At 44.1% G+C, this 25,380-nt stretch overlaps 1 protein-coding gene across 6 annotated transcripts in view; it reads right to left on the minus strand.

Moving 5' to 3' along the window:
* RPTOR (regulatory associated protein of MTOR complex 1) overlaps nucleotides 1-25,380 on the minus strand; it is a 342,781-nt gene that overhangs the window by 268,264 nt on the left and 49,137 nt on the right. Inside the window, exon 1 of one of the 6 annotated variants that reach the window (XM_067715879.1) lies at nucleotides 12,882-12,886. The exons of the other annotated variants lie outside the window; for them this stretch is intronic. The gene's annotated coding sequence lies outside the window, so the exon portion shown is untranslated. Of the gene's footprint in view, nucleotides 1-12,881; nucleotides 12,887-25,380 lie in introns of those variants that run through there. 6 annotated transcript variants of the gene reach the window in all.

Raw genomic sequence — 25,380 nt, forward strand, 5'->3', positions numbered from 1 at the left:
CTTCTTACCTCCAGGCGTTTACGGCCAGGTCTCAAGTCCAGTCGTTTCTGATCATTTCTGAGCAAGAATGGCCTCCACATGCCAGTGCTTACTCCTTAACTGGCACTGTGCTACGCCGTCACCAAAAGGCCATGAACTAGAAAAGGTGGCTGTGTGCCATCCTTAGGGAGGCATGGAGAGAGTAAAGAATTTGGGCGGAGGCGCCAGGACTGTACCCTGGTCACTGGGATTTCAAAGCTCCATTGCTGGAGCATCTGTTTCTTCTTCTTTTTTTTTTTTTGTTTCTTTTCTTTTTTGCTGTACGCGGGCCTCTCACTGCTGTGGCCTCTCCCGTTGCGGAGCACAGGCTCCGGACGCGCAGGCCCAGCAGCCATGGCTCACGGGCCCAGCCGCTCCGCGGCATGCGGGATCCTCCCGGACCGGGGCACGAACCCGCATCCCCTGCATCGGCAGGCGGACCCTCAACCACTGCGCCACCAGGGAAGCCCTGTTTCTTCTTCTTAATCTCTCTGTTGTCAGGCAGGTGGTGCAGGATGAGATAGGGCATTTACACAGCATTCCTATGCTCTCTGATCATAATCCTATTTCTTCTACCTCAGCTGACACTCTAGACAAATTGCATTCCCTCCACCTCTACAACTGCAGTTAATGAACTTAAAATAACAATTCTCAGTAAAATAAATAATTTCTAATTTCATTATAAAAAGTATGATCTCTGAGGCTCTCCAAGTCCTTAGACAGAAATACTAATAGAAGCACTATTATCGCTCTTTAGTCCTGCAAGGCAGCTAATGGGCCTCACCTCACCAGGCCTCCACCAAGTGTAGTGTTCATTACTAATCAAACATTACTGACAGCAACAGTTTCTCCGTGATTGCTTTGAAGGTGAGCAATAGGAAAGCATGGCCCTCAGAGAGAAAGTATAAAATTAGCTACACTCCATAAATTAAGATATTAAAGGAATTAATTTGATTCATCCTGGCGTATATAATACACACCTAACCCTACATCCTGCCTTTTTATATCTTTTAAGAAAACAAGGGAAAACATCTCAAGAATATATTGACCCATGAACTACAAACATGTATTTGACCTAACACCTAGCTACCAATTTAATTCCACAATTGGGCAAAAGACAATACCAGTAAATATCCTTAAGCCAATCAAATATGTCTTTGCTCCCCTGCAAACTGTCATGGCATTGGCTTGATTTCAAATGTGGTGGATTTTAAATTCTTAGCTATACCCTAAAGTGTCTTTTTGGTATTTTATTTTCAACCTCATTCCAAAAATTCTAGATTCATGTTTTTAATAATACAGTTATAGCATTAAGAAAATATAAGGGCTATCAAATTTACTGTGCCAAAAATTGCATAATAGTACATAAAATAACCATTTTGAATTTTAAAACATTTCTTCTCCAATGTCATATAATTGAAGATGACAGAGTTATATCCCTAGAGGTTAATTTCGAATTTGAAAAGAGTATCATTTTGAGAAGCTCTAAAACATTAAGTGATCACTGAAAACGTATGACCTTGGACATGTCGGTTAATTCCAATCTCTCCTGAACAATTCTCTCACCCTAAAATGAAGTAGATGATCTCTCGGGCCCCAAGATTTCTCTGATCCTAAAGTTTTGACTCCAGGACTGGTCTCTCCAGCCATACCGGAAGTATCCCTAAAGGCATGGAGCACCCTGCCTTACGATTCTGAACCCAACCTAGAGGGCTCAACATCACCTTGGCTACAAGGTGGGAGAGGCTGGGGACAGTCGGGCAGTGGGGGCCTGACGCTGTTGTAACAGCCTGGGCAGTTTCCCATACAATCCTCTGGTGCCAGATGTGTTGTGAAATTCACGATTTTTCCAATTTACAAAAGGATAATATGGTATATATCCCATATCCCATGTAAAATACCAAGAAGGGTCTGGAGTAACATCCTATTCAAAACCATTAAAATTTCCACTGAAATGCACAAATATCAACAATCCATGGAATAAAGACTATCAATAACCTCATACCAGCTCACAACCCAGTTGTGCCCCCAAATGAGTTGCAAAAACATTTCCAGTATTCAGAGCTTTTGGATTTCAGAATTGCAGATAAGGGCCTGTGGACCTGGATCACTGCCTCTACTTGAAAGCCTCTGTATACTGCTTGTCACCTTGCTGATTAAAAATACATTAATGCCTGTCACCGAAGAATTCAAAACAAAATCACAAGGAATTCCTTTATTGGTTTCTTCCTACTTAATTATTTGATAACTATATATTTTTTAAAAGATACAGTGGATCAAACCTGAGTATAAATTCACAGGCTGGCATGCAATGACACCCAAGCTGTTATACAGAATGAAGAAATTATGCAGCTTAAACTGGCCAATCACTGCTTTCTGCTCCCCAAACCGAGAGTCTGACTCACTCCTATTCCTTCCAACATAAACAACTGAGCGTAATGGAAAATAAACAGAAAGCAAGACTAGGATTTGCCATATATGCCACAACATTCACTATTCCCCTGTTTGTCTGAGGGCAAAGCCACCCAATTCCCGGCAGTGCTCATTAAGATTCAGAGCATCAAGCAAAAACTTTGAGCAGAGCCGAAGCTATACAAATGCATAATTTATAAAGAAAGTCAGAAACTAGAACATATAGCAAACAGAGTAGATACCCTACAGGAGGGGTGGGGGGAATCGAGTTGTTGAAGAAAAGGAAAAACCAGTTTGCCTCCTAACTCCCATCCCAAAGACTGCTAGAAAGAAGTGAACAATAAACCTAGCAAGAAGCACATCAAATGGAATTTTTGCAACCAAGACCAATAATACAAAACAAGATCCTCATCACCAGCAGCAACTGTGTGAACCTGGGCAATCCCGGTTGTCTATTCCTTTGCTCATTTCAATGGGAATTGGCAATGAGGGAGTGGTTCTTGAATGTCTGAGTTCAGTTTGTTACCTTGAGCCAGAGGCCTAACTTCGGTTTAAGGACTCTTTTTTGAGGCCAAATTCTGTCTATATTCCCCTGTTTTTAAATCTACGTTCACTCCTATAAAATAGCCTAATAAAAAGTGAAGACACAAGAGGTAACTTTTCAACATCGAAAATTAGAAAGTCTCGTCCAGAGTTACTGTCTTAGACGTGTGCAGATCCCTCCCTCCCTCACCCTTCCCACCCCATCCAAACGTTCAGGACATGTGGAGTACGTGTACCTCCAACATCACGACGCTTAGGAAATTTATATTTCTAAAAGCCAAATTAAAGAACTGAATACAAAATAGGTTGATTATAGGGACTTCCCGGTGGTCCAGTAGTTAAGACTCCACGCTCCCAATGCAGGGGACCCGGGTTCGATACCTAGTCAGGGACCTAGATCCCACATGCCGCAACTAAAGATCCCTCATGCCGCAATGAAGATCCAGCATGCCGCAACTAAATATCCCACATGCCGTAACAAAGATCCTGTGGGGGAAAAAATAGGTTGACTATAGAGATCATAACTGCTTTAAACAAACTAAAGAAATCCCTTCTCAGAGGAATCCTATACGAAATCTTTTTGTGATTCCTTCATGAAACAGATGGTCTTCCCTTGGTGCCACCTTTGCAAACCTGGGCGTCTGTGATATGGGGTTCTACATGCCCCACCTGGTCTGAGGAGCCAGTCTACTTGCACTAATGAGCTGAGTGAGGGACCAAAAATGACTTCCTTGCCTTTTCCTGTAACACCTTATGAAATGAAATTTAAGTGTGTATACACACAGAGATAAAATTTACTATCCAGTCTCCTTACTTAAAAAGTGAAAATAAAAATACTTAATTGTCGGGCTTCCCTGGTGGCACAGTGGTTGCGAGTCTGCCTGCCGATGCAGGGGACAAGGGTTCGTGCCCCCGTCCGGGAAGATCCCACATGCCGCGGAGCGGCTGGGCCCACGAGCCATGGCCGCTGAGCCTGCGCGTCCGGAGCCTGTGCTCCGCAACGGGAGAGCCACAACAGTGAGAGGCCCGTGTACCGCAAAAAAAAAAAACTTAATTGTCACAGAGGGATAATAAGAAGATGGGCATACTGACAAATTAACTCTAAATAATTCGACTATATAAGGTCTAAATATGGTAAACCATTCTGTTGAAGCCGAAGGGTCTGACTTGAGGGCACAGGTTAAAGAACGCTCTGTGTCATGTGCTGGAACATTACAGCATCTTTAAAGCACATTTGCAGGTTGCACAACTCTGTTGGTAAAGGGTGAACTTTGTAGCACGTGCACTATATCTCAATAAAGCTGTTAGAAAAGACATCTTTTCAAAGAATGTTAAACAGCATGGGACATACCCAAACGTAACCTGAGTGAAGAGAGAAGGTACACAACCAGATCCATAATTATTATCCCAAGTGTGCAAGTATACATATGCAGAGAACACAGAGTTAAAAAACAAGATGCCACAAGTAGTTTTGACCTCTGGGGAGTGGAAGATGTGGATGATTCCTCTTTTCCTCTTTCTACCTGGCCCTTCTGTGTGTGTATTTTCAAATTTTCTACCGTGAACATAAGTTATTTCTATAAGTGGAGGGAAAGGTTATAAAAATTATTTTATCACAATAGTCAAGGATTTTTTACATGTGTGCATATATGTATATATAATTTTTATTGTATCCTGAAAATAAAGAGAGTGGCTTGTTCGGTTAGCTGAAGTTTAGACACTAGTCTAACTTCCAAGGCAACAAGTGGGCCAGGACTGAGGAAATGCAATGCGGGTGATTCCCAGCATGCCTGCGGAGACAGAACTCTGCTAACCAAACTGAATGTGGCCTCATAATCAACAATATACCTGGTCTTGGCAAAGCAAGTAAGTCAAAGGGCTCTAGTCTATTTCTTCTCCACTCCTTCCCAGGTCAGGACACAAGATAAAGCCCACTGCTAAAATTGCTTTCAACAAGATTCTCCAATTCAATAAATGGATTGATTTCAAGGCTGTTTAGAGATTTCTGTTATTTGATAAAACACTGAACAGCTGCTTTACCACTCCTAATGTAAATTAAAATTAGCAGCAGCAGCATGGGAGTGAGTCATTCATTCAGGACTAATTTTTCTTCCACTCTTTATTATCCAGCATATGTTACCCATGGTACAGATTTCATAAAAACAATCTCAAGGCAAACCAAAGTACACACAGCTCCCAGGTGGCTGAAAAAATACACCCGAGGTGGTTGGAACACCTTGATAACAGGCATTTCACCACTAAGTCTGAGGACGCTACGTGTGGCTGTTATCTTCTGCTACCATCCACCCTCTTGGTTGGGACAACATATGTTATGAAGCTGTTCTCAAAGGTCTCACAGCTCCAAGTGGAGGGTAGTGTGGATTCTGCTAACAAAGGCCTTGAAGAGCATCACAGCCAGGAGCTGGAGTGTGGGCCCCACTAAGTTGTCGAGGCAGAAATGTGGCTAAACAGATGTTTTTCAGGAAGACTAACTCATGACAACGGCTAACATTTACTTGGGAAGGAAGAGGCTGGAGGAAGGGAAATTAGCCCGGAAGCTGTTATAGTGAAACAAGAAGACCTGCACTGGGTGCGGGGAGAGTGGGAAAGAAAGAAACCTCTATTTCAAAGAGAACAGGGGATAGCATGTGCTGCTAAGTGGGTGTCGGAGATGAAAAGCATAAAGGTCCTGTGTGGCTGAAACTCCGTAATAAGCCATCCATTAAAAGCCCCCATGGGGAACTGTGGTAGACACCTGCCATCTGACTCCCCATAACCTTTTTTACACCTTCCATCACCTTGATAACTTCCTATGCTGTGGGTCCCACCTTCCCAAAGTAGAAAATAAGAACAATTGTGTCTTAGACTCTCTTGCAGCTAAGGGGCCAGCATGTGGCCTGGGCTCCTCCAGTCAGATACACCTGCCCGAGAATCAAGTTCCGAATCCAGCAATGCCAAGCCCCTGCTCCACAGGGAGCTGTGTGGCTGAGGCACCTGACTCTGGAGGGTGGCAGCCGCACAGCTGCTAAGCTCATCCCAATGTCCCAGTGGTTCAGCAGCTACTGAGGCCCCCTTGGGATCTTCAGAAGATCTGGGTCTGGCCCTGGGTCCTCCCAGAGATCTTCAACACATTCCTTTTCTGCTTAACCTCCCAGCATGGATTCCAACGCCTATAACTAAGAATCCTTAAGGCTCTTTAGGGGAGAAAACATTCAGAGGCCAAAATCATCACTGGATTTAACTACGTGGGCATCTTGTACTAATCGCCAACTCAACCGTCGTCAAACCAGGGAACTGAAGACACACAAAGATTTTGCCAAGGTGCTGTTATCCCAACAAGCGGCACTTTTGCCTCCAATCTCACACAGACTAGCTGACCGTATCTAAAGGAGAGAAGAAGGAAACGAAAGGTCTTAGCTGAATCATCACTGAATCATCACTATCAAGAATCTTCCTGAGCCCTGAAAATACTCAGTCTGAAGGCAGCAAAAGTAGCATCTTGACCTCACAGTGATTTAGATCTAAAACTGGTTCTGGCAACTCCTTTTCCTTTGATTATAAAAATGTAGCCCACTAAGTTCTCGGCACAGCACTCCCTTGCCTACCCCCTTGTATCTCTCACAAGCGTACTATACTAATAAACTCTTCCCTTACCTGTCACGCTGCCTCTCACTGAATTCGTTCTGTACCAAGACAGAAGAACCTATGCTCTACTGAGCCCCCAAACATGTTCTGTGGTTTCAGGACGATGGCCCGGGGAGTGCACAGCAAAAGCAGCATACCTGCCAGGAGGTGAGCTTCATCTACGGGAATGGGGCTCACAGAGGGTCCCTGGCTCTGGGGAACTGTGGTGATGTTTATGTACTGTGAGATTTGATTTGCTTTTTGGTCTTTTTATAAATACATGCACATACTACTATATATTGGAAACAACGATTGGCTGTAAGTGGAGAACACAGGTTTTCGCTGTACGCTTCTTTCAACTCTTCTACTTGTATGAGAGTTTTTCAGAATAAAGGCTTGGAGGCAATCTACACTGAAAAAACTAAAACTGATCACAACAAGAATCCAAGCAAAAATATATTCTATTGCTTGAAACTAGTTGCCAGGTAATAGAAAGCATTTTTGTTTCCATGAAAGGACAGTTCTGGAAACCATTCTCCTCAGCAGACTGCACACAGAGCTGTCCCACTCTAAAACTCAACAGAAAAGGCAGGGGTGCCACAACATCCAAACATCAGACACACTTTCTACCATTCAGCTTAACTGATGGGGTGCCTGACGGTACCCTGAGTACACGCACTAAGCCTGGAAATCAGAGAACTCTCTGGGTTTTCATACATTCATTCACGCCACGGCAGGTCTTTGTTGCAGCACGCGGGATCTTTGTTGTGGCACGCGGGATCTTTGTTGCGGCATGCGGACTCTTAGTTGCGGCATGCGGACTCTTAGTTGTGGCATGTGGACTCTCAGCTGCAGCATGCGGGATCTAGTTCCCCGACCAGGGATCGAACTCGGGCCCCCTGCATTGGGAGCTCGGAGCCTTACCCACTGGACAACCTGGGAAGTCCCCAGGAGTGAATTCAAACACATCAGGGACGGCAGCACTTCCTGTGGCCTTCTCTTCATCAGTACATGCAGCAGAAGCTTTATCAGTAAGACTGGACGCTCCCTCAGCTTCTGTCACGTGGGTCAAAGGACCACTCAGGAAGCTCTACCTCACATCCCTGCCCTCCCAGAGACAGAGCTGCACAAGAACCACAAAGGGGCACAGCATGAGACCGCCACCTCCTGCCCTTCCCCAGGCAAAGGTCCCACATGTGGCACCTCCATACCAAACCAGCTCCCTCCCCGCACCATCGCCACCAGCACGACACCTCATCATTCTGTAACTACTGTGAAGTAAATTAAGTCCACTGACTAACAACAACAACCAAACACTTGCTCACTTTAATAAGCTAAGGTAACTGACAACAATGGGAACATTCCACGTTACATGAACAAAATTCAGAAATGCTTTCCATCTACATCATCATCGTGTTGTACAATTGAGCTTCTGCTGCACGTACCAGGACTAGGAAATGTTTCACATTTTGCTTAGTTGACTGTGTAATGAAAGTAGTAAAACTGAACAAACACATGGAAAAGGAAGAGGGGGGGAGGAGGAGGAGGCGGGAGGCTAACTCCTCCTCGAAAGTCTCTCCTCCTGTGGCTTAGTGCCCTCCTGTCCGCTGACCTCTCCTTGTCATCATCCCCTGCCTCCCGCAGCCCCAAACCTGCTCCACCCGTGTCGCCTCCTACGTGAGTGAAAGGTACGGACAATTACCCAGCTCTAAATCTGGACACTTCACCCCAATCTAATGTTCCCAAATTGATGTCCACGCTGCCCGTCTCCATACCCTGAGTTCAAGCCTCAACCTGTCTCTCCTCCATGACTCCAACTGCTCCCCTCCAATCCAACCTCCTTTAATACATCTCCATTTTAACACCATGGGTGCCTTCTACACTGACAGACTAACCATGCCATCCCATCACCCGGAGAGCACAGCAGTGCAGGGCCCCACAGGATCGCTCCTTTACATTCATATACATGGCCAACGACTTCCCAAACGTGCAACGCTCTCTCACATTCTTTGCCTTTTTTCTGGTCACCCTGTGCTTCACTGCGCACACGCATGCACATGCGCACGTGCGCGCGCGCGCGCGCACACACACACACACATGCTGCATGCGGATTTAGGGGAAATGTCCACCTCTACACCTAACTAAACTATTAACATCTATTTTTAAAAAAAAGAAAGAAAGAAAGAAAAGAAAAACTGAGAAAAAAGACAAATATCAAAAACTAGGAAAAAGAACACAAAATACAAACAAGCACTTTCCAGAAGAAAAAATTCAAAAGGCCAACACACATACCAAAAACTGTGCAAGCTCACTATTTCTCAGAGAAATAGAGACAAGATACCATTTCACATCATAGTATTGGAAAAAACTTCCAAGTCTGACAGTACCTATACTAGCAAGGTTGTGGGTGAACAGGAGCTCCGGACACTCCTGGACGCGGGAGCTTGAACACACTATTGCCTGGAGAGGATTCTGGCAACACGATGGAGTGGAAGAGTGTGCGTTTCCTACAGCTCTGTTCCATTCTAGGTAAATACCCTAGAGAAACACTCACACGTGCAAATGTAGGCACGATAAGGACATTCACTGGGTGCTGTCTTGAGAAGTGAGAAAATTAGAAACAACCTAAATGTCCAACAATGGGGACTGGATGCATTACATGTATGTTCATTTAGAGAGTTCTTCTCCTCAGGGGATGAATGAAAGTCTTCTACTGAGATATCAATGAGACCATAAATATTTCTACGTTTTTTCAAATGAATGCAAAGATTGGAAAAGAGTTTATAAAAGCTATGAAAGTGAAGGCAGCACAAAGACTCCTCTGACTCTTGGAGACCGAGTATCCCGCCCATGAAATCACCATGGCAATATGGCCAGCAGGGACAGACGGCACATGGGAAAATCTGCATCAAGCACATTAGGAAAGCTTTCTAGTTTGCCGGGAAGAACCCCATTCATCGTTGCTGAGATGACAATAACTAGAAACAGAAACTGTAGTGCATGCAATTAACCTCTACGACCACAGCAGCAAATTCCAGCAATTACAGGCACTTGACCATGACTACAAGTCATGCACCGAGTGTAGTGGTCCCATCAAAACCACACGAAGCAGCACCTGTAAAACGAGGGCACCCAATACACACTGACTCAGAAAAGAAATGTTGTCAGCGGTTGTGGCTGGACCCTGGCACTTCACCAAAGGGGAGGAACAGCTCCAGACCATGTTGCACTCAAAGTGGTCACGGTGGCTGTGAGCCTGGCCCACCTATGTTAGGTAGATTAGGTGTAGCAAATGTGTTTTGACTTACAATATTTTCAACTTATGATGGGTTTGTGGGACTTAACTCCATTGTAAGTCAAGGAAGATCTGTAATGGGTCATTTTCCTTGTTAGAAAAATGAATCTTTAACCTGAGTAGCTCCCTCTAGAAACCTAGAGTTGTGTTTCAATCAGAGAATGGCCCTACTGATTGATAAAAGATATTATTCAGAGGTAGATCTGCAATTCGACACTCCTCCCACCACAAAAGACCTTTAGACCTTTAAAATGAATGAATGGGTGGGTAGATATGTAGGTAGATAAATAGGTAGGTAAACAAATAGATAATAAATGAATAAATGGGTGGGTAGGATGGATGGATGGATGGATCAAAACAGAAGCCTGAAACTTGCCTTAGGTATATAATTTCCCACAGTGTCATCACTAAAACAAAATCATGCAAATATAAGCAGAACAGGACTAGTCCCAAAATCCAAAATTAATCAACTACTTCAACTAAAGAAAGATAGGGGGAGAAAACTGTCACTCACTATGAAATTTGTTACATAATTGCATGTATTTTTAAAAATCATGTGAACATTTTTTAGTGGCTAAGGAAATCACCTCCTTAAAAACTCTGCTGGTAAGAGACACCATAGAAAATAACGGCACCATGACTGACATACCTTGAGCTTCACACAACTACCGGCATTTCACAAACTTAGATAGTAGAGGACAGTCAGATCCAGAGTTACACCAGTTCCCAAAGAGCAAATCCACTGCTTTTCTGATTTAGCCACAGTTTGTTCTGGAGCCAGTTCACACCATGGACCCAGGGCCTGAGACAGACCCTGATCATGAACAACTGAACAGATGGGTTTGTGCGGGCCTACTGTGTGACAACTGCTCTGCTGGATACTTTATGTACATAACTTCATTTTCAAACATAAGTAAATATTATCACTTCTATTTTACACTACAGAACCCATAGTTCGGGAAAAGAAATGCCCGTGTGACCCCAACTGGATTCAAACCTCCTTCTATCTATCTACTTATCTACTTTGCAGCCAGCATTTCCCTGCCCATGTTCTCCAGCCCCAAGCAATGTATTTTCACTGACTCCTAAAACTTGGAAAGGGTTTACATATCATCTGCTCTGTCATCATCACATCCTCACATTTTTTTTAAACTCCAAAAAAATGAAATCTGAGAGGTTACATAACTTTCATCTCAAAACAATTACTTAGTAGTAAGAGTAAGACAAAATCCCAAGCCGTCAGTGACTTCACTCCAAAATGCAGAGTTAAAAGTATTTAGTCTTGGGCTTCCCTGGTGGCGCAGTGGTTGAGAGTCCGCCTGCCGATGCAGGGGACACGGGTTCGTGCCCCGGTCCGGGAAGATCCCACATGCCACGAAGCGGCTGGGCCCATGAGCCATGGCCGCTGAGCCTGCACGTCCGGAGCCTGTGCTCCGCAACGGGAGAGGCCACAACAGTGGGAGGCCCGTGTACCGCAAAAAAAAAAAAAAAAAAGTATTCAGTCTCTCTTTCCTCTTTGCCTGGCTGAAAACTTCACCTTGAGATTTACCCAAACTTGCCCTTAAACCCCCAGCCCCAGGGTCAACTGAGAGTGATGGTGAACTGAGGACCGCACCTCAAGACCTGGATTGTATTAACCCTCCTTTCACCATATTTTACTCAAATCCACAAAAGCCATGTTTCTCTTAGACCCACAGCAAGAGTGGACCTCCACTCCAGGAAGAGACTGTGAAGGGCAGCCGGAGAGGGACAGAGGAGACTGTGGGAACTCTCCATGGCTGCATGCAGGTGTGTCCTGTGCACAGAGTGCACAGCCAGTGTGCAGATTTCACCTCTGGGCCAAGAGAGCCAGTACCATCAGCAGCCCAGCTCTTGACTCTGCTTCCCTTCCCTCAAAAGACTAGCTCATTCCTTCGTTAAATGATATTCTCTAAATTTACAAAGATGGAGGAATTTATTTTACACACTTTTGTAATGCAAATACACTGTATAGGTACTCAATATTTAGTTACAACACTGTTCTCACAAAAGCGACTCTGCCTGTAGAGAATGGACTTGAGGACACGGGGAGGGGGAAGGCTATGCTGGGAAGAAGTGAGAGAGTGGCATTGACATATATACACTACCAAATGTAAAACAGATAGCTAGTGGGAAGCAGCTGCATAGCACAGGGAGATCAGCTCAGAGCTTTGTGACCACCTAGAGGGGTGGGATAAGGAGGGTGGGAGGGAGATGCAAGAGGGGGGGATATGGGGATATATGAATGCATATAGCTGATTCATTGTGTTATACAGCCGAAACTAACACACCATTGTAAAGCAATGATACTGCAATAAAGATGTTTAAAAAAAAAAGTAAAAGTGAAACAAACAAAAAGGGACTCTGCCATCATTTAGTACCTGCACAGAACAGAAGCTCAGGAAAGTTCAGTTTCTATCCAATACTTAACACAAAATTCTAAAACACTAAGTCTCTTCTTCTTCCAACATTATCTATCTATCTTCCAACACTTCCCTTTTGTGACTATATCATATTTCAGTATTTGGCTGAAATTGGCTTCCTGCTGAATACCTGTTTTCCTTATGGGGGTCTGGAATTTCAGTACCTGCCACTCAGAGGCTGCCTACATGACCAGCCCCAGATAGGAACCTTTAGTGCTGAGTCTTTACCAAATTTCCCTGGCCATTAACATTCCACACGTCTTGTCCTAACTCGTTCCTGGGGGAGTGAGGCATGTTCTGTGTGACACCTCTGGGAGAGGACCCTTGGAAGCTTCTGCCTGGCTTTCCCCAGACTTCGCCCCATGCACCTTTTCCCTTTACTGGTTTTGCTCTGTCTCCTTCCACTGTAATGGTCATAGCCATGACTACTACAGGCTGAGTCTTGGGAGTCCTAGTGAATCATCGGGGGGGGGGGGGAGCAAGGGGGTGTCTTGGGGACCTTTGACGCAGACCATATGTGTACAATCAAACAATAATCAACTTTTCTCCCGATCCTTCCCTCAACCCTTCAAAGGATATGCCAACTCCTACAAATAGCACTGAATGGGTCAGAAATGTATCTTCCTCCCCAGGCTCTCAGATTTAATGCTTATTAGTACCTGATTACAAATTAGACCTTTAACCAACCAGTCTTAAGCTCTCGGAAAAGTAACCATTTATGCCAAGTCCTCCTCATCCTGACATTTCATTGCTGAAACAGTTTCTTGATAGGTTTCTCTTGGCATGAAACAGGATAAATTAGACTTAAATCATTTTCAATTTGCTTAACAAAGTCCACAGGATAAATTGCCTGGATAAAAGTGAAATTATTCCAGTTGACTGAGATATTTTTCACAACAAAAATAAATGGCATAGTGAGTTAGGCAGATTGCAAATCCAACCACCATAACAGTTCCTACTTCTCACTGTGTGTCAAGAAAAATACTCCAAAACATATAAACATGGAAAGGTACAAGGCACAAAGCATCCCATCTGTGATGACCATCAAATGGAAGGACCTAAGAAAACTCAGTGTTCTTTGGCAGCAAAACTGTGGAATCATATGCCATAGAAAGTTTAAGGAAAACTGGAATGTATGAGATTAAAACTTCATGAATCTCTGTGGGGCCTCACACCACCTCTAATACATGAGTGCTTGCCGCGATGCGGAGAGATTGGGTTCCACGTCCTGTGGGTGCACAACAAACTACCCAATTAGTGGCGATTCTACAGGTCAGAGATTCACAAAGGGACGAAGGGGACAGCTCATCTCTGCTCCTCAATGTCTGGGGCCTCAGCTGGCAAGACACAAAGGCTGGTGATGACTCACAATGGAACCACCTGGAAGCTTCTCTCACACACCTAGCAGTTGATGGTGGTGTGGGCTGGGATGACAGGAATACCAGTGAGTAGCTTCCCAATGTGGTCTCCCAAGTGGGGCTGGTCTGGGCTTCCATGGTGGCTGGGTTCCAAGCATGGGCATCCCCACGAGAACCAGGCAGAAGCTGTGTTGTCTTTAGCCCCCAAGGCACAGAGCATCATTTCTATCATGGTCACAGATGGCCCAGGCCCCAGAGGAAGGAAAAAGGATGTGGCCTCTCAGTGAAAGGAGTGTCACCACCACACTGCAGTGGCACTGTGTGGGATGGGAGATGGCTGTGTGGTCCTCTTTGGAAAATACAATCCACCAGCCCAGTCTACCCTCTGGCCACAGTTCACATCCGTCCACATGCAAAATGCACTTGGCACCTCCCCAAGGCTCCAAGGCCCACGAGGTTACCACCTCAGCTTGAAGACCAGGATCTCATCATCTAAACCACGTCAGGGGAGCATGAGGCTCGTCACGTGTTCCCTCAGATCTAAAGGCCTATGAACTAGAAACATACACATGGCCCGCACACATGGAGGGGCCGGCACAGGACAGCAGGGGCACACACACCCAGAGCCATGATTAGGGCCCTGGTCTGCTGCCTGGTGCTTGTGCTCTGGGGCTCGTGGTTCCAGCCTCTCAGATGTACTTCATTTCCCATAAAAAGTAGCCCCTGTTTGCAGCTGGGGAGTTTTCTCAGCCTGCTTCCTGCCAGTACAAGTTTGGAGGTCCAAAGGCCTTTTTTCATTTTGTTCTGTTTCAGTTTAAGCAGATACGTAATCTCTTACAATCTTTGTGGGCTTTTTGTGTAACAATTTATAATCCACTCCATCAGACAAAGCTACACCCATGAAGAGGGGAGCCCTTTGTCCCCGGCTCCCTTTCCAGGCTGAGGGTCAGCATCCTTCTGATTCTCAGAGGCCAGCCGCTGAGGGAAAGACCACAGCCCAGATCCAAGGCCTCAGCAAAGGCTCCCACAGACCAGCCTAGATCTGCGAACTGCCTGAAGCCGTTCCTTCATTTGAGGACCCTCTGCCTGGAGGAGAGGCTGGAAATGAGAAAGTTTTAGTTTTGAACCCAGCAAGTCCTGTCTCTTTATACTGAAACGCTGTTCTTTAGCTCACCTGCCTCCTCTCCAGTTCTATCACAGGCACCAAGTGGAAGCCAGGTGGCTCTTTGAATATTCTGCCTGGAAATCTCCTGAACTAAATTACTGGGTTCATTAAATACATTCTGTGTGTTCTGCTCTTTATCACAGCAACAGCAACCCCAAATGCGCCACCACCACATAACGAGGAGCTCCTTTCCTCCAGTTCACAGTAAAACGTACCTCCTTTCCTTTCAGGGATGTGGCCCAAATCCAGCCAGGCCCACAGGCTTACTTACTGTCCATCCAGGCAGAGGAGGGAGACAGACACCACATGCCCACCCCATCCCCAGCCCTAAAGCTTCTGCGAGGCCCTTAGACTTTTGCCCACCACCTGGACCCTAAGCCAATGCCAAAGGCTTTAGGATTTTATCATGGCAATACCTGTTTCCAGCTTCCAAAATGTGCTCACATCATCTACTGCTGCTTAACAAACCCCCTTACTCCGTGTGTGAAACCACCACTGTGCTCACAGCCTCCACAGGTCAAGAGCTGGGAAGAGCCCTGCAGGGGGTGAGTGACAGCTGGGGAGGAGGGGGCCTCTGCACGCCTCTCACATGGCCACAGGTGTCCTCACAGCAAGGGGGCGGCTCCAGAAACAAGGACCCCAGCGGATCAGAGGAAAGCCTCGCATGACCCAGCCTCTAGGTCACAGGGCCCATGGTCACAAGTGGCCCCGATTCAAGGGGAGGGAACAGAGACGCCTCCTCCATGGAAGAAACAGGAAAGTCACAGTGACTGTATGGGGAAAAATACAATCTGCCTTCATTTCCTGTTGTCTCTTTGTTCACCTCCAAGTCCTACACTGTAGTAAGAAATCTCATTACAAGCACACCTGTGTACACAGGATTCCATTTTTCATTAATTCCTCAGTGAAGACAGGTTCTAAACAGAGTTTAAGGTTGGTTCATGACACGAGCCTTGGGCTCTGCCCCTGTTGCTGGGCGCCTCAGCTTCAGTGTCTCGGCTCAACCACAAACTGCCTCATAAGTTTCTGCTTCGCTGTTTTGGGTGACTTAGTCCCACACTTGGATCCAACAATATAAGCTATGTCTTCTCCTTCTTGCAAACTCCCTCCAGTGTCAAACCAAACACCATGCCAAACAAAAGTTCCCACGGGATAGATACCCACTGGACAAACCGACTGTTACACACCGCAGACATCTGAACTGTTATCATGCTACCTGAGTGCCTCTCAAGCGCAGCCAGGTGCACGGAAACCCCCAGGCCAAAAACAAGAATCTTTATCCTCTTGTAAGAGCAAATTATGCTGCATTTTGAGAACATGTGATGAACCTGTGACATGACAACCAGGTCCCTTGCTGAACTCTACCTCTCCCAATTCCACCTCAGCAAGAGTCCATTTAAACAAGAGGAAAACATCATCAAAATTAAAATGCACGGGGCTTTTCTCCAAAATGCTTTCTACACTGGAGTTCTTAAATACCAGCACCATCATCAATGATGAAAGAATAAAATATAAAAGGTACACAATCTAAGAAATAAGTCAAATAAAATACAAACCTGGGTATCCTCCTCCTCATCACAGAGAAGCACCACAAATGGTCCCATAACTAGCTGTAAACCCGAGGTATCACATGCCCTCTGGAAGACCACAAATGTACTAGCCCATAAGAGGACCCATAGCTGTTAAGGCAAACATTTAAAACAAAAAGTTGCAGCCTAACAGTGCCTGCCAGACCTTGAAGAGAGGAAAAAGGGAAATTCAAGAAAAAAATTTTATAGTAGATGTAGCCAAAAAGATAAACATACTTCTTTCTGACATTTTTTTACCATTTGCAAAGTAATGATAGGTCAATCCTCTATTATTAATTCCAATCCCAACTTGAAAGATGTGAGAATGAGGATATGGCAGGGATAAGCAGATTTCCTTAAAATAAAATGTAAATATGAATGATACGGATGTAAACAAAACTGCTGCCCCACAAAAATTGCTTCTGGAGGACCCTGGCTTCCAATGTGCGTTTAATCACAACCCGAGTCCACATTAATAAACCCTTTCAACCTAAGACAGCATGAACTAACATTGAAACTAATCTGCCTTAGTTTTAAATGGCAATACAATGAAAATGATAACAACCATAAATGTTATCAAGACAAACTTATATCAGTCCAAAAAATAAGTAAATATTATATTTTAGTAAACTTCCTGGAAACTCCCCAAAACACTGCAACCCAAAACAGCAGGGCAGCTGGTTGATGGCCAGAAACCTTACAAGAAAAATCCAAATAGCTGGGCAATATTACTGAAAATATCAAAACCAAAACCATATCCCACACACCTTATAAACAGAGGGGATGCACAGACTCATAAAAATGTTTCTAGGACTTCCCTGGTGGCACAGTGGTTAAGAATCCGCCTGCCAATGCAGGGGACACGGGTTCGAGCCCTGGTCAAGGAAGATCCCATGTGCCACGGAGCAACTAAGCCCGTGTGCCACAACTGCTGAGCCTGCGCTCTAGAGCCCAAGAGCCATAACTACTGAGCCCACGTGCCACAACTACTGAAGCCCCTGCACCTAGAGCCTGTGCTCCATAACAAGAGAAGCCACCTCAATGAGAAGCCTGCACACCGCAACGAAGAGTAGCCCCTGCTTGCCGCAACTAGAGAAAGCCCACACGCGGCAACGAAGACCCAACACAGGCAGAAATAATTACATTAATTACTTAAAAAACAAACAAACAAACAAACAAAAAACCTGCTTCTGCCAAGACGGTGCTGCCTACCTCAGCCGGTAACCGAATACCCTGCGCATGATCACGACCATCTAACACACTGCAAATCCTCTCCATGGAGAGTCAGAGATTTTACTGCAAGTTTCCAGGCTTCCATTTGTTGTGCTTTTGTTTGTTTTCTATCTAATAAAACTAGATGTTTAAGAAGTAAGTTGGGGGCTGGTATAAGGCTCGATTTCTTTTTATACAATCAGAAGATCCATCTGAATCCTGCTGTTACGCTGCAGTAGAAACCCCAAAACAACCCACTTAATAAGTCTTAAAAAGTTTTAAAATTCTATCATCCTTCCCCTAATCTGAGCAACTTTTAGGCACAACAACTTCAAAGGCAGAAAACTCAAGCCCAAATTCTACCGTATCTTATTAAAATATATATATATAAACAGAACAAAGAATCATGATATCGACCCTTTTGCCAATTCCAATCAAATAATTTTGAAAAAAAAAAAAAGTCAATGTTCTCTCAAAGGTAGAAGATTTAGAGACTTCCCTGGTGGTCCAGCAGTTAAGACTCTGCGTTCCCAACACAGGGGGCCCGGGTTCAATCCCTGGTCAGGGAACTAGATCCTGCATGCCGCAACTAAAGATCCCACATGCTGCAACTAAAGATCCCACATGCTGCAACTAGAGATTCCGCATGCTGCAACTAGAGATTCTGCATGCTGCAACTAAAGATACTGCACACCACAACGAAGATCCTGTGTGCCACAACTAAGACCTGGCGCAGCCAAATAAATATTTTTTTTAAAAAAAGTAGAAGATTTAGGTAGTGTTGACTGCCTCTCTATAACACCTGGGTGCCTCTCACACCCAAATAACTAGTCAATCCATCAATTAATCCAAGTGAAAAACAAAGTGAACAGAAAGGATTACCACTGAATTCATGTGTTAGTCACGTATTTTCTCTTTCTCTGACCCTCAGGCGCACACAACAGAGCAGGCATTTACTGAGCTCCTGCTGAAGGTCTCATAACCCCCTAGCTCTAATTTCTGAAATATACATAAACTAAAATAAAAAAGGGATAGTTGTCACCAGAACAGATGTTGCAGGGTTTTATCTCTAAGCACTTCATGGGAAGAAATCCCACTCACCAAATGGCAGTTACCATGAACCAAGTGCAGCCACTGTTGATTAACGTCCACCACACTTGAGAAATAAAGGAAGAGAAGAGCTACCCTGTGATGGATATTTTTAATTAAAATGTTCAGTTTTCAGTAATGGCTAGTTCTCTCAGCTTTTTTTTTTTTTTTTTTTTTTTTGTGGCTGCGTTGGGTCTTCGTTGCTGCGCATGGGCTTTCTCTAGCTGCAGCGAGTGGGGGCTACTCTTCATTGCGGTGCACAGGCTTCTCATTGCAGTGGCTTCTCCTGTTGGGGAGCACGGGCTCTAGGCGCGCGGGCTTCAGTAGTTGTGGCACGAAGGCTCAGTAGCTGTGGCTCGCGGGCTCTAGAGCACTGGCTCAGCAGTTGTGGCACAGGGGCTTAGTTGCTCTGCAGCATGTGGGGATCTTCCCGGATCCCCTGCATTGGCAGGTGGATTCTTAACCACTGCGCCACCAGGGAAGTCCTCTCTGCTGACTTTTAATGGCTTTATTCTTTTTTTTTTTTTTGGTGGTACGCGGGCCTCTCACTGTTGTGGCCTCTCCCATTGCGGAGCACAGGCTCCGACGCGCAGGCTCAGCGGCCATGGCTCACGGGCCCAGCCGCTCCACGGCATGTGGGATCTTCCCGGACCAGGACACGAACCCGTGTCCCCTGCATCGGCAGGCGGACTCTCAACCCCTGCGCCACCAGGGAAGCCCAAATGGCTTTATTCTTGAGCTGTGCTCGAGCCCTCAGACAAGCTCTTCCACACACAGGCAGGGCACACAGTTCCTGATTTAGGTGGCAGAAAGGAAATACTGCAAGTGTCAGTCCCATGCTGGCGTCACATGCTGAAGGGCATGGTTTTGCCCAAATGCAAGCACTTCACGTAAAGCATTATATGGCAAGAACAGCAGCACAGAAAAGAGTCTGCCTTTGATGGTCGGAAATGTTGGTGTCAGATTGAGAAGCCCAGGTTTACCTCCTACATTGAAAGAACTGAGGGCTTCCCTGGTGGCGCAGTGGTTGAGAGTCCGCCTGCTGAGGCGGGCGACACGGGTTCGTGCCCCGGTCTGGGAGGATCCCACATGCCGCGGAGCGGCTGGGCCCGTGAGCCATGGCCGCTGGGCCTGCGCGTCCGGAGCCTGCGCTCCGCAACGGGAGAGGCCACAGCAGTGAGGGGCCTGCGTACCGGGAAAAAAAAAAAAAAAAAAAAGAAAGAACTGAAAGATCATTACCATTTCTGTTTCTATAAACCAGCAGCTCTCAACCTTTTTGGTCTCAGGACCTCTTTATACTCTTAAAAATTATGGCAGGTATCAAAGACCTTTTTTGCCAATATTTATCATGTGATAAGTTAAAACTGAGAGTTTATTTTTATTAATTCATTTAAAATTAATTACAAGGCTATTATGTATTAATATAAATGACATATTTTATTTTAAAAAAAAAAAAAAAAAACCTCTATCTTCCCAAACAAAAAAACTTTAGTGAAAAGTGTGGCAATGTTTTTATTTTTGCAAATTGCTTTGATGTCTGACTTAATAGATGGCAGCAGGATTCTCTATCTCCTTTTGTATTCAGTCTGTTGCAATATGTTCTTTTGAAGTATCAATATATAAAGAAAATCTAGCCTCACCCGGGTATGAAGCTGCATATCTATATGTAGTCTTTTCAAATAATTGTCAATATTTTTTGATACTACACCAAAACTCAACAAGTGGTAGTTTCTCAAAAGGTTATTTGCCATGTAGACCCTGAAGCCACTTCAAGACCCTTTCCAACTCTGTTACATTAAATTCCAGCATTCCATTTTGTGCTTTAAGTGGCTCTTTGACCCATATGTGATTTTATGACACCATGCACCGGTCATCTAGAAAGACTGGGTCACCAAGGGATGTGGACCTTCCAAACGCTGACGCATTTCATTCTCCAACATCAAACCACCACACTGAGTACCGTCACAATTGGTCTCATCAGAAAAGGCTTTAGGCATTGGGAAACCGTCAAATTCACAGTTGCAGATACAAGTTTTCCAACATTTAATTTCCAATCAAAAGTTCAAATTTTATCATTGCCAATGCAACAGATACCATCAGTTGTTTCCCTCAAAGTGACAGCTCACTTTTCATTTTTGAGAAAATTCTTACAGTTGTTCTTTCAAGGAAAAACAATGTTGTATGGAAAAAAAAAAACAGTTCAGCTCGTAACTCGACTGCACAAGTGCTCTTCCTTGAGACAACCATCAGATCTCAATATGCAGAAGTGCTTTAGGCATATTATAAATAAGTGGCCTAAAGGGTCAAGATTTAACAGTCTCTTCCTGCTTCATCTTAATTGAAAGTGGCATTATTTTTTACTGCAAGTGAGTGCGAGACTAGGAAGAACACAATGTCCAGCCCAGGGTGGGGTGGCTGCCTGAGCCACACTCAGACAGCAGCTTCACCGGCCACTCCTGCATCATCAGGGCACATGTCAACAGGGGGGAAAGCCAACAAAGTCTCAGTAACTGACTGCACGGAACCCTGGAAGGGTCATGGAGACCTCCCAGGAGTCTGCAAACACACTCTGAGAATTGTACTACTGAGTATGTAGGAATATGAAAACATACTGCACTGAATTTTCTTTATTTATCGCAAGAATTGCAGGAATACTTAAAGTAAATGTTCCTAGAGAGCTGTTTGCCCGAATAAATCTCCTGTTCTGTTAGGACACTAAATAATCATGGAGGAAAATGAAAAGTAACAAAGCTACAGCTTACTGAGAGAGAGCAATTAATGATCTGTCCAATAAAGGTTATTTTTATAAACAACTTGCTCAACTGTGTGATACTGTCCTGTCACCTCTCCCACAATGCACATCCCAAATCTGCCCTCCTCTTGCCATCTCGCCGCCTCCACCCCAGGGTGAACCAGCAGCACCTCCTACCTGTAGACCAGAGCAGCCTGAGTCTCTCCAAGCATCCCTGCCCCTACAATCCATTCTCCAGTCTCTTAAGTAGACGTCAAATGACACCACTCCCCTGATAAAACCCAGCAATGGATCCCTAACACACGTAAAATAAAGTCAAACTCCTAACCAGGGTCCACATGCCCCAGCATGACAGTTCAGGCCAATCGCTCCTTCTCCTCACCAGCTACAGTGAATCCAGCCTTCTTTCTATTCTGAATCCAGCCTTCTTTCTATTCCTCGCCTGGGCCATACTCGCTCCAGCCTCAGGGCCTTTGAATGGGAAGCAGATGGAGAGATCACAGCTTGGGGGGAGGGGTGGGACAGAGTAAAGCCACACTGGTGAGGGGAAGGCATAGCCATGAACACAAATAGAAGAAAAGAAGAAAAGCTGAGAATAAATGAATAAGCACTGATCACAAGAAGTTAGGGGGAAAGTAGATAAACACAAAGATACTAAAAGGAAGGAAATAAAGATCAGAAATTGATAAAATAGAAAAAAATATACAGAAGAGAAGACTGATAAAGACACAAATTGGCTTTCTATAAAAGACTAACCTCCAGTGAGGTGTTTCCCAGCCTTCTTTTCACCACTGCCCCCGCAAGGAGCCTTTTTAAACTTTTTTTTTCCTGATGGCCCTCCCCATGAAATTCTAATACTGCAGAAATGCTGCATATCTGTGTACTGGATGAACGTCTGTGCTTCATGCATGAAGAATAAGAATTTTTCTGTTGGGACTTCCCTAGTGGTACAGTGGTTAAGAATCTGCCCACCAATGCAGGGGACACGGGTTCGATCCCTGGTCCAGGAAGATCCCACGTGCCGCGGAGCAACTAAACCTGTGAGCCACAAATACTGAACCTGCGCTCTAGAGCCCGCAAGCCACAACTGCTGGAGTCCGCGCACCTAGAGCCTGTGCTCTGCAACAAGAGAAGCCACTGAAATGAGAAGCCCGCGCACCGAAACGAAGAGTAGCCCCAGCTCGCCACAACTAGAGAAAGCCCACGCAGCAACGAAGATCCAATGCAGCCAAAAATAAATAAATAAACAAAAATTTTTTTAAAAAAGAATCTTAAAAAAAAAAAAAAGAATTTTTCTGTCCCCTCCACCAAGAACCAACTTTTCCCCTTGGGGCAGTCCTGCCCCTGTGGAGAATGGATGTTCCCACGAGACTAATCAAGAAAAAAGAGAAATGGCACAAATAACCACTATGAAGAATAAAAGAGTAAGCTCTACAAACATTGAAAAGATAAGGAGAGGACACTTTGAACAATGTTATACCACTAAATTTTTTAACTTTATTAGATAAAAAGTCAAATTCCTAGAAAAATACAACTCTACAAAACTGACTCATGAAGGCATAGAAAACATGAAAATTCCTATAACCATTTAAAAAACAATCATAATAAAAAACGTCTCACAGAGATAACACTAGATCTGGATGGGTAACTGCAAAGTTCTACATATCTTACTGAAAGCCAGAGAATGAACAAATAGAAAACTCGCATTTTTATGTTAGCATTACCTTGGTATTAAAACCCAACAGACAAAAAGTACAAGGGGAAAGAAAGGTCCCTCTTATTAAGAACACAGGTAAAAAAAACTTAAGCAAACCAAACAGAGCAATGCATAAAAGGCATGAGACATGATGCCCAAGTAGGGTTATATCTGAAATGTGAGACAGGTTTCACTATTAAAAACACTGTGTGTGTGTGTGTGTGTGTGTGCACACGCACTTGTGTGTACATGCACACTTCAATTTCACCACATTGACAAAAAGAGAAAAAGCATATGATCATCTCAATAGATGCAGAACAAGTATTTAAATAAAATTTAATAGCCACTCAATATAAAAACAACTTGTGTAACAAGAAAAGGAAAATTCCTTAATCTGATCAAGACAGTCTATAAAAATTGTAGCAAAAATCATCTTTAATAGTGAAAGATTGAAAGTTTCCCCTTTGAGATAAGGAGTAAGCTAAGGATACCCCCACTGCTATTCAACACCAGTCCTAGTCAGTGTAGCACAGTTAAAAACAGAAAAGAAAATGTACATATAAAGATTGGAACAGAAAAAACACATCTGTCATTAGTTGCAGAAGACTATGATTATGTTTACAGATATCCAAAAGAATATGTGGATAAATACTCAAATACTCAAATTAATAAGCAAGGCTGCTGGATACTAAATCAGTATATAAAATCAACTGAGGGCTTCCCTGGTGGCGCAGTGGTTAGGTATCCGCCTGCCAGTGCACGGAATACAGGTTTGAGCCCTGGTCCGGGAAGATCCCACATGCCATGGAGCAACTAAGTCCACGTGCCACACAACTACTGAAGCCTGCGCACCTAGAGCCTGTGCTCCGCAACAAGAGAAGCCACCACAATGAGAAGCCCACGCATCGCAACGAAGAGGGGGCCCCCGCTTACGGCTACCAGAGAAAAGCCTGCGCGCAGCAACAAAGACCCAACGTAGCCAAAAATAAATAAATAAATAAAAATTATTTTAAAAAATAAAATAAAATAAAATCAACTGCATTCCCATGCACCAGAACAAACATTATAATGCTTCTAAGACACCATCAAAATAGCATTTAAAAATTCAAATATCTGGGAATAAATTCAATGAAAGACATGAAAGACTCCGACATGGAAAATTAGAAAACTTAATATTGAAAGATGTCAATTCTCTGCCCAAATGATGTACGGACCTACAGATTAGATTAAATCACAACCAAAATCTCGACATCTTTTGCCCTCTCCGTGGAATTTGACCCACTGATCCTAAAATGTATAAAGAAATGGAAAGGGACAAGAAGAGCTAAGATACTCTTGAGGAGGATCAAGATGGGACCATTTGCATGTCCAGATTACACGAAGCCATATAGATGAGAGAGTGACACTGGCACAGAGACAAACAGGTCCCCAGAACAGCACCGAAAGACCAGAAACAGACCCAAGCATATTCAGCACTTGATTTATAACAAAGACAGCACCACAGGGGAGTAATGGTGGTCCTTGGAAATAAAAAGTGCTGGTGCATTTTCACATATTCATATGAAACAAAACAAAACTGGACCCCTACCTCACACCATATGCAAAAAGCAATGCTGGGTAGGCAATAGATAGTTTGATTATATAATTTACCCTCAAGCTGGACACTTTATAGAGTGAAAAAGGATGCTATGAATAATTATGCCAGGACAGCAGGTATAAACTAGGACTGCCCTCAGCATGCTGGGACTTATGGTCATCCTAGTTATAGACCTAAATATAAACAGCAAAACTATAAAGCTTTTAGGATACATTATAGGACAAAGTCTTGACCTTAGGGTAGGAAAAGACTTTAACATAAGCACGAACTATACAGAAAATATTTATATGATTTTCCAGTCTTTTTATGGACTCCTTTGATAAACAGAAATACTTAATTATACTATGGTATAAATTCAACTATAGTATAAGTATTTCTGTTTATCAAAGGAGTCCATAAAAAGACTGAAAAATCATATTACAGAATAGGAAAAGAAATGTGCCACACATCAAACCCATTTAAAAAGGACTTAATCTAGAACATGCAAAGAACTCCCACAAATCAATACAAAACAACCAACAGAAAAATTGGCAAAACCCTGAACAGGCACTTCACAGAGAGGCTAGCCCAATGACCTGTGAGTAGATGAAAAGTCAATTTCATTAGTTAC

Source organism: Pseudorca crassidens, chromosome 19 (assembly GCF_039906515.1).
Source record: "Pseudorca crassidens isolate mPseCra1 chromosome 19, mPseCra1.hap1, whole genome shotgun sequence".
In the NCBI taxonomy this organism is placed as follows: Eukaryota; Metazoa; Chordata; class Mammalia; order Artiodactyla; family Delphinidae; genus Pseudorca; species Pseudorca crassidens.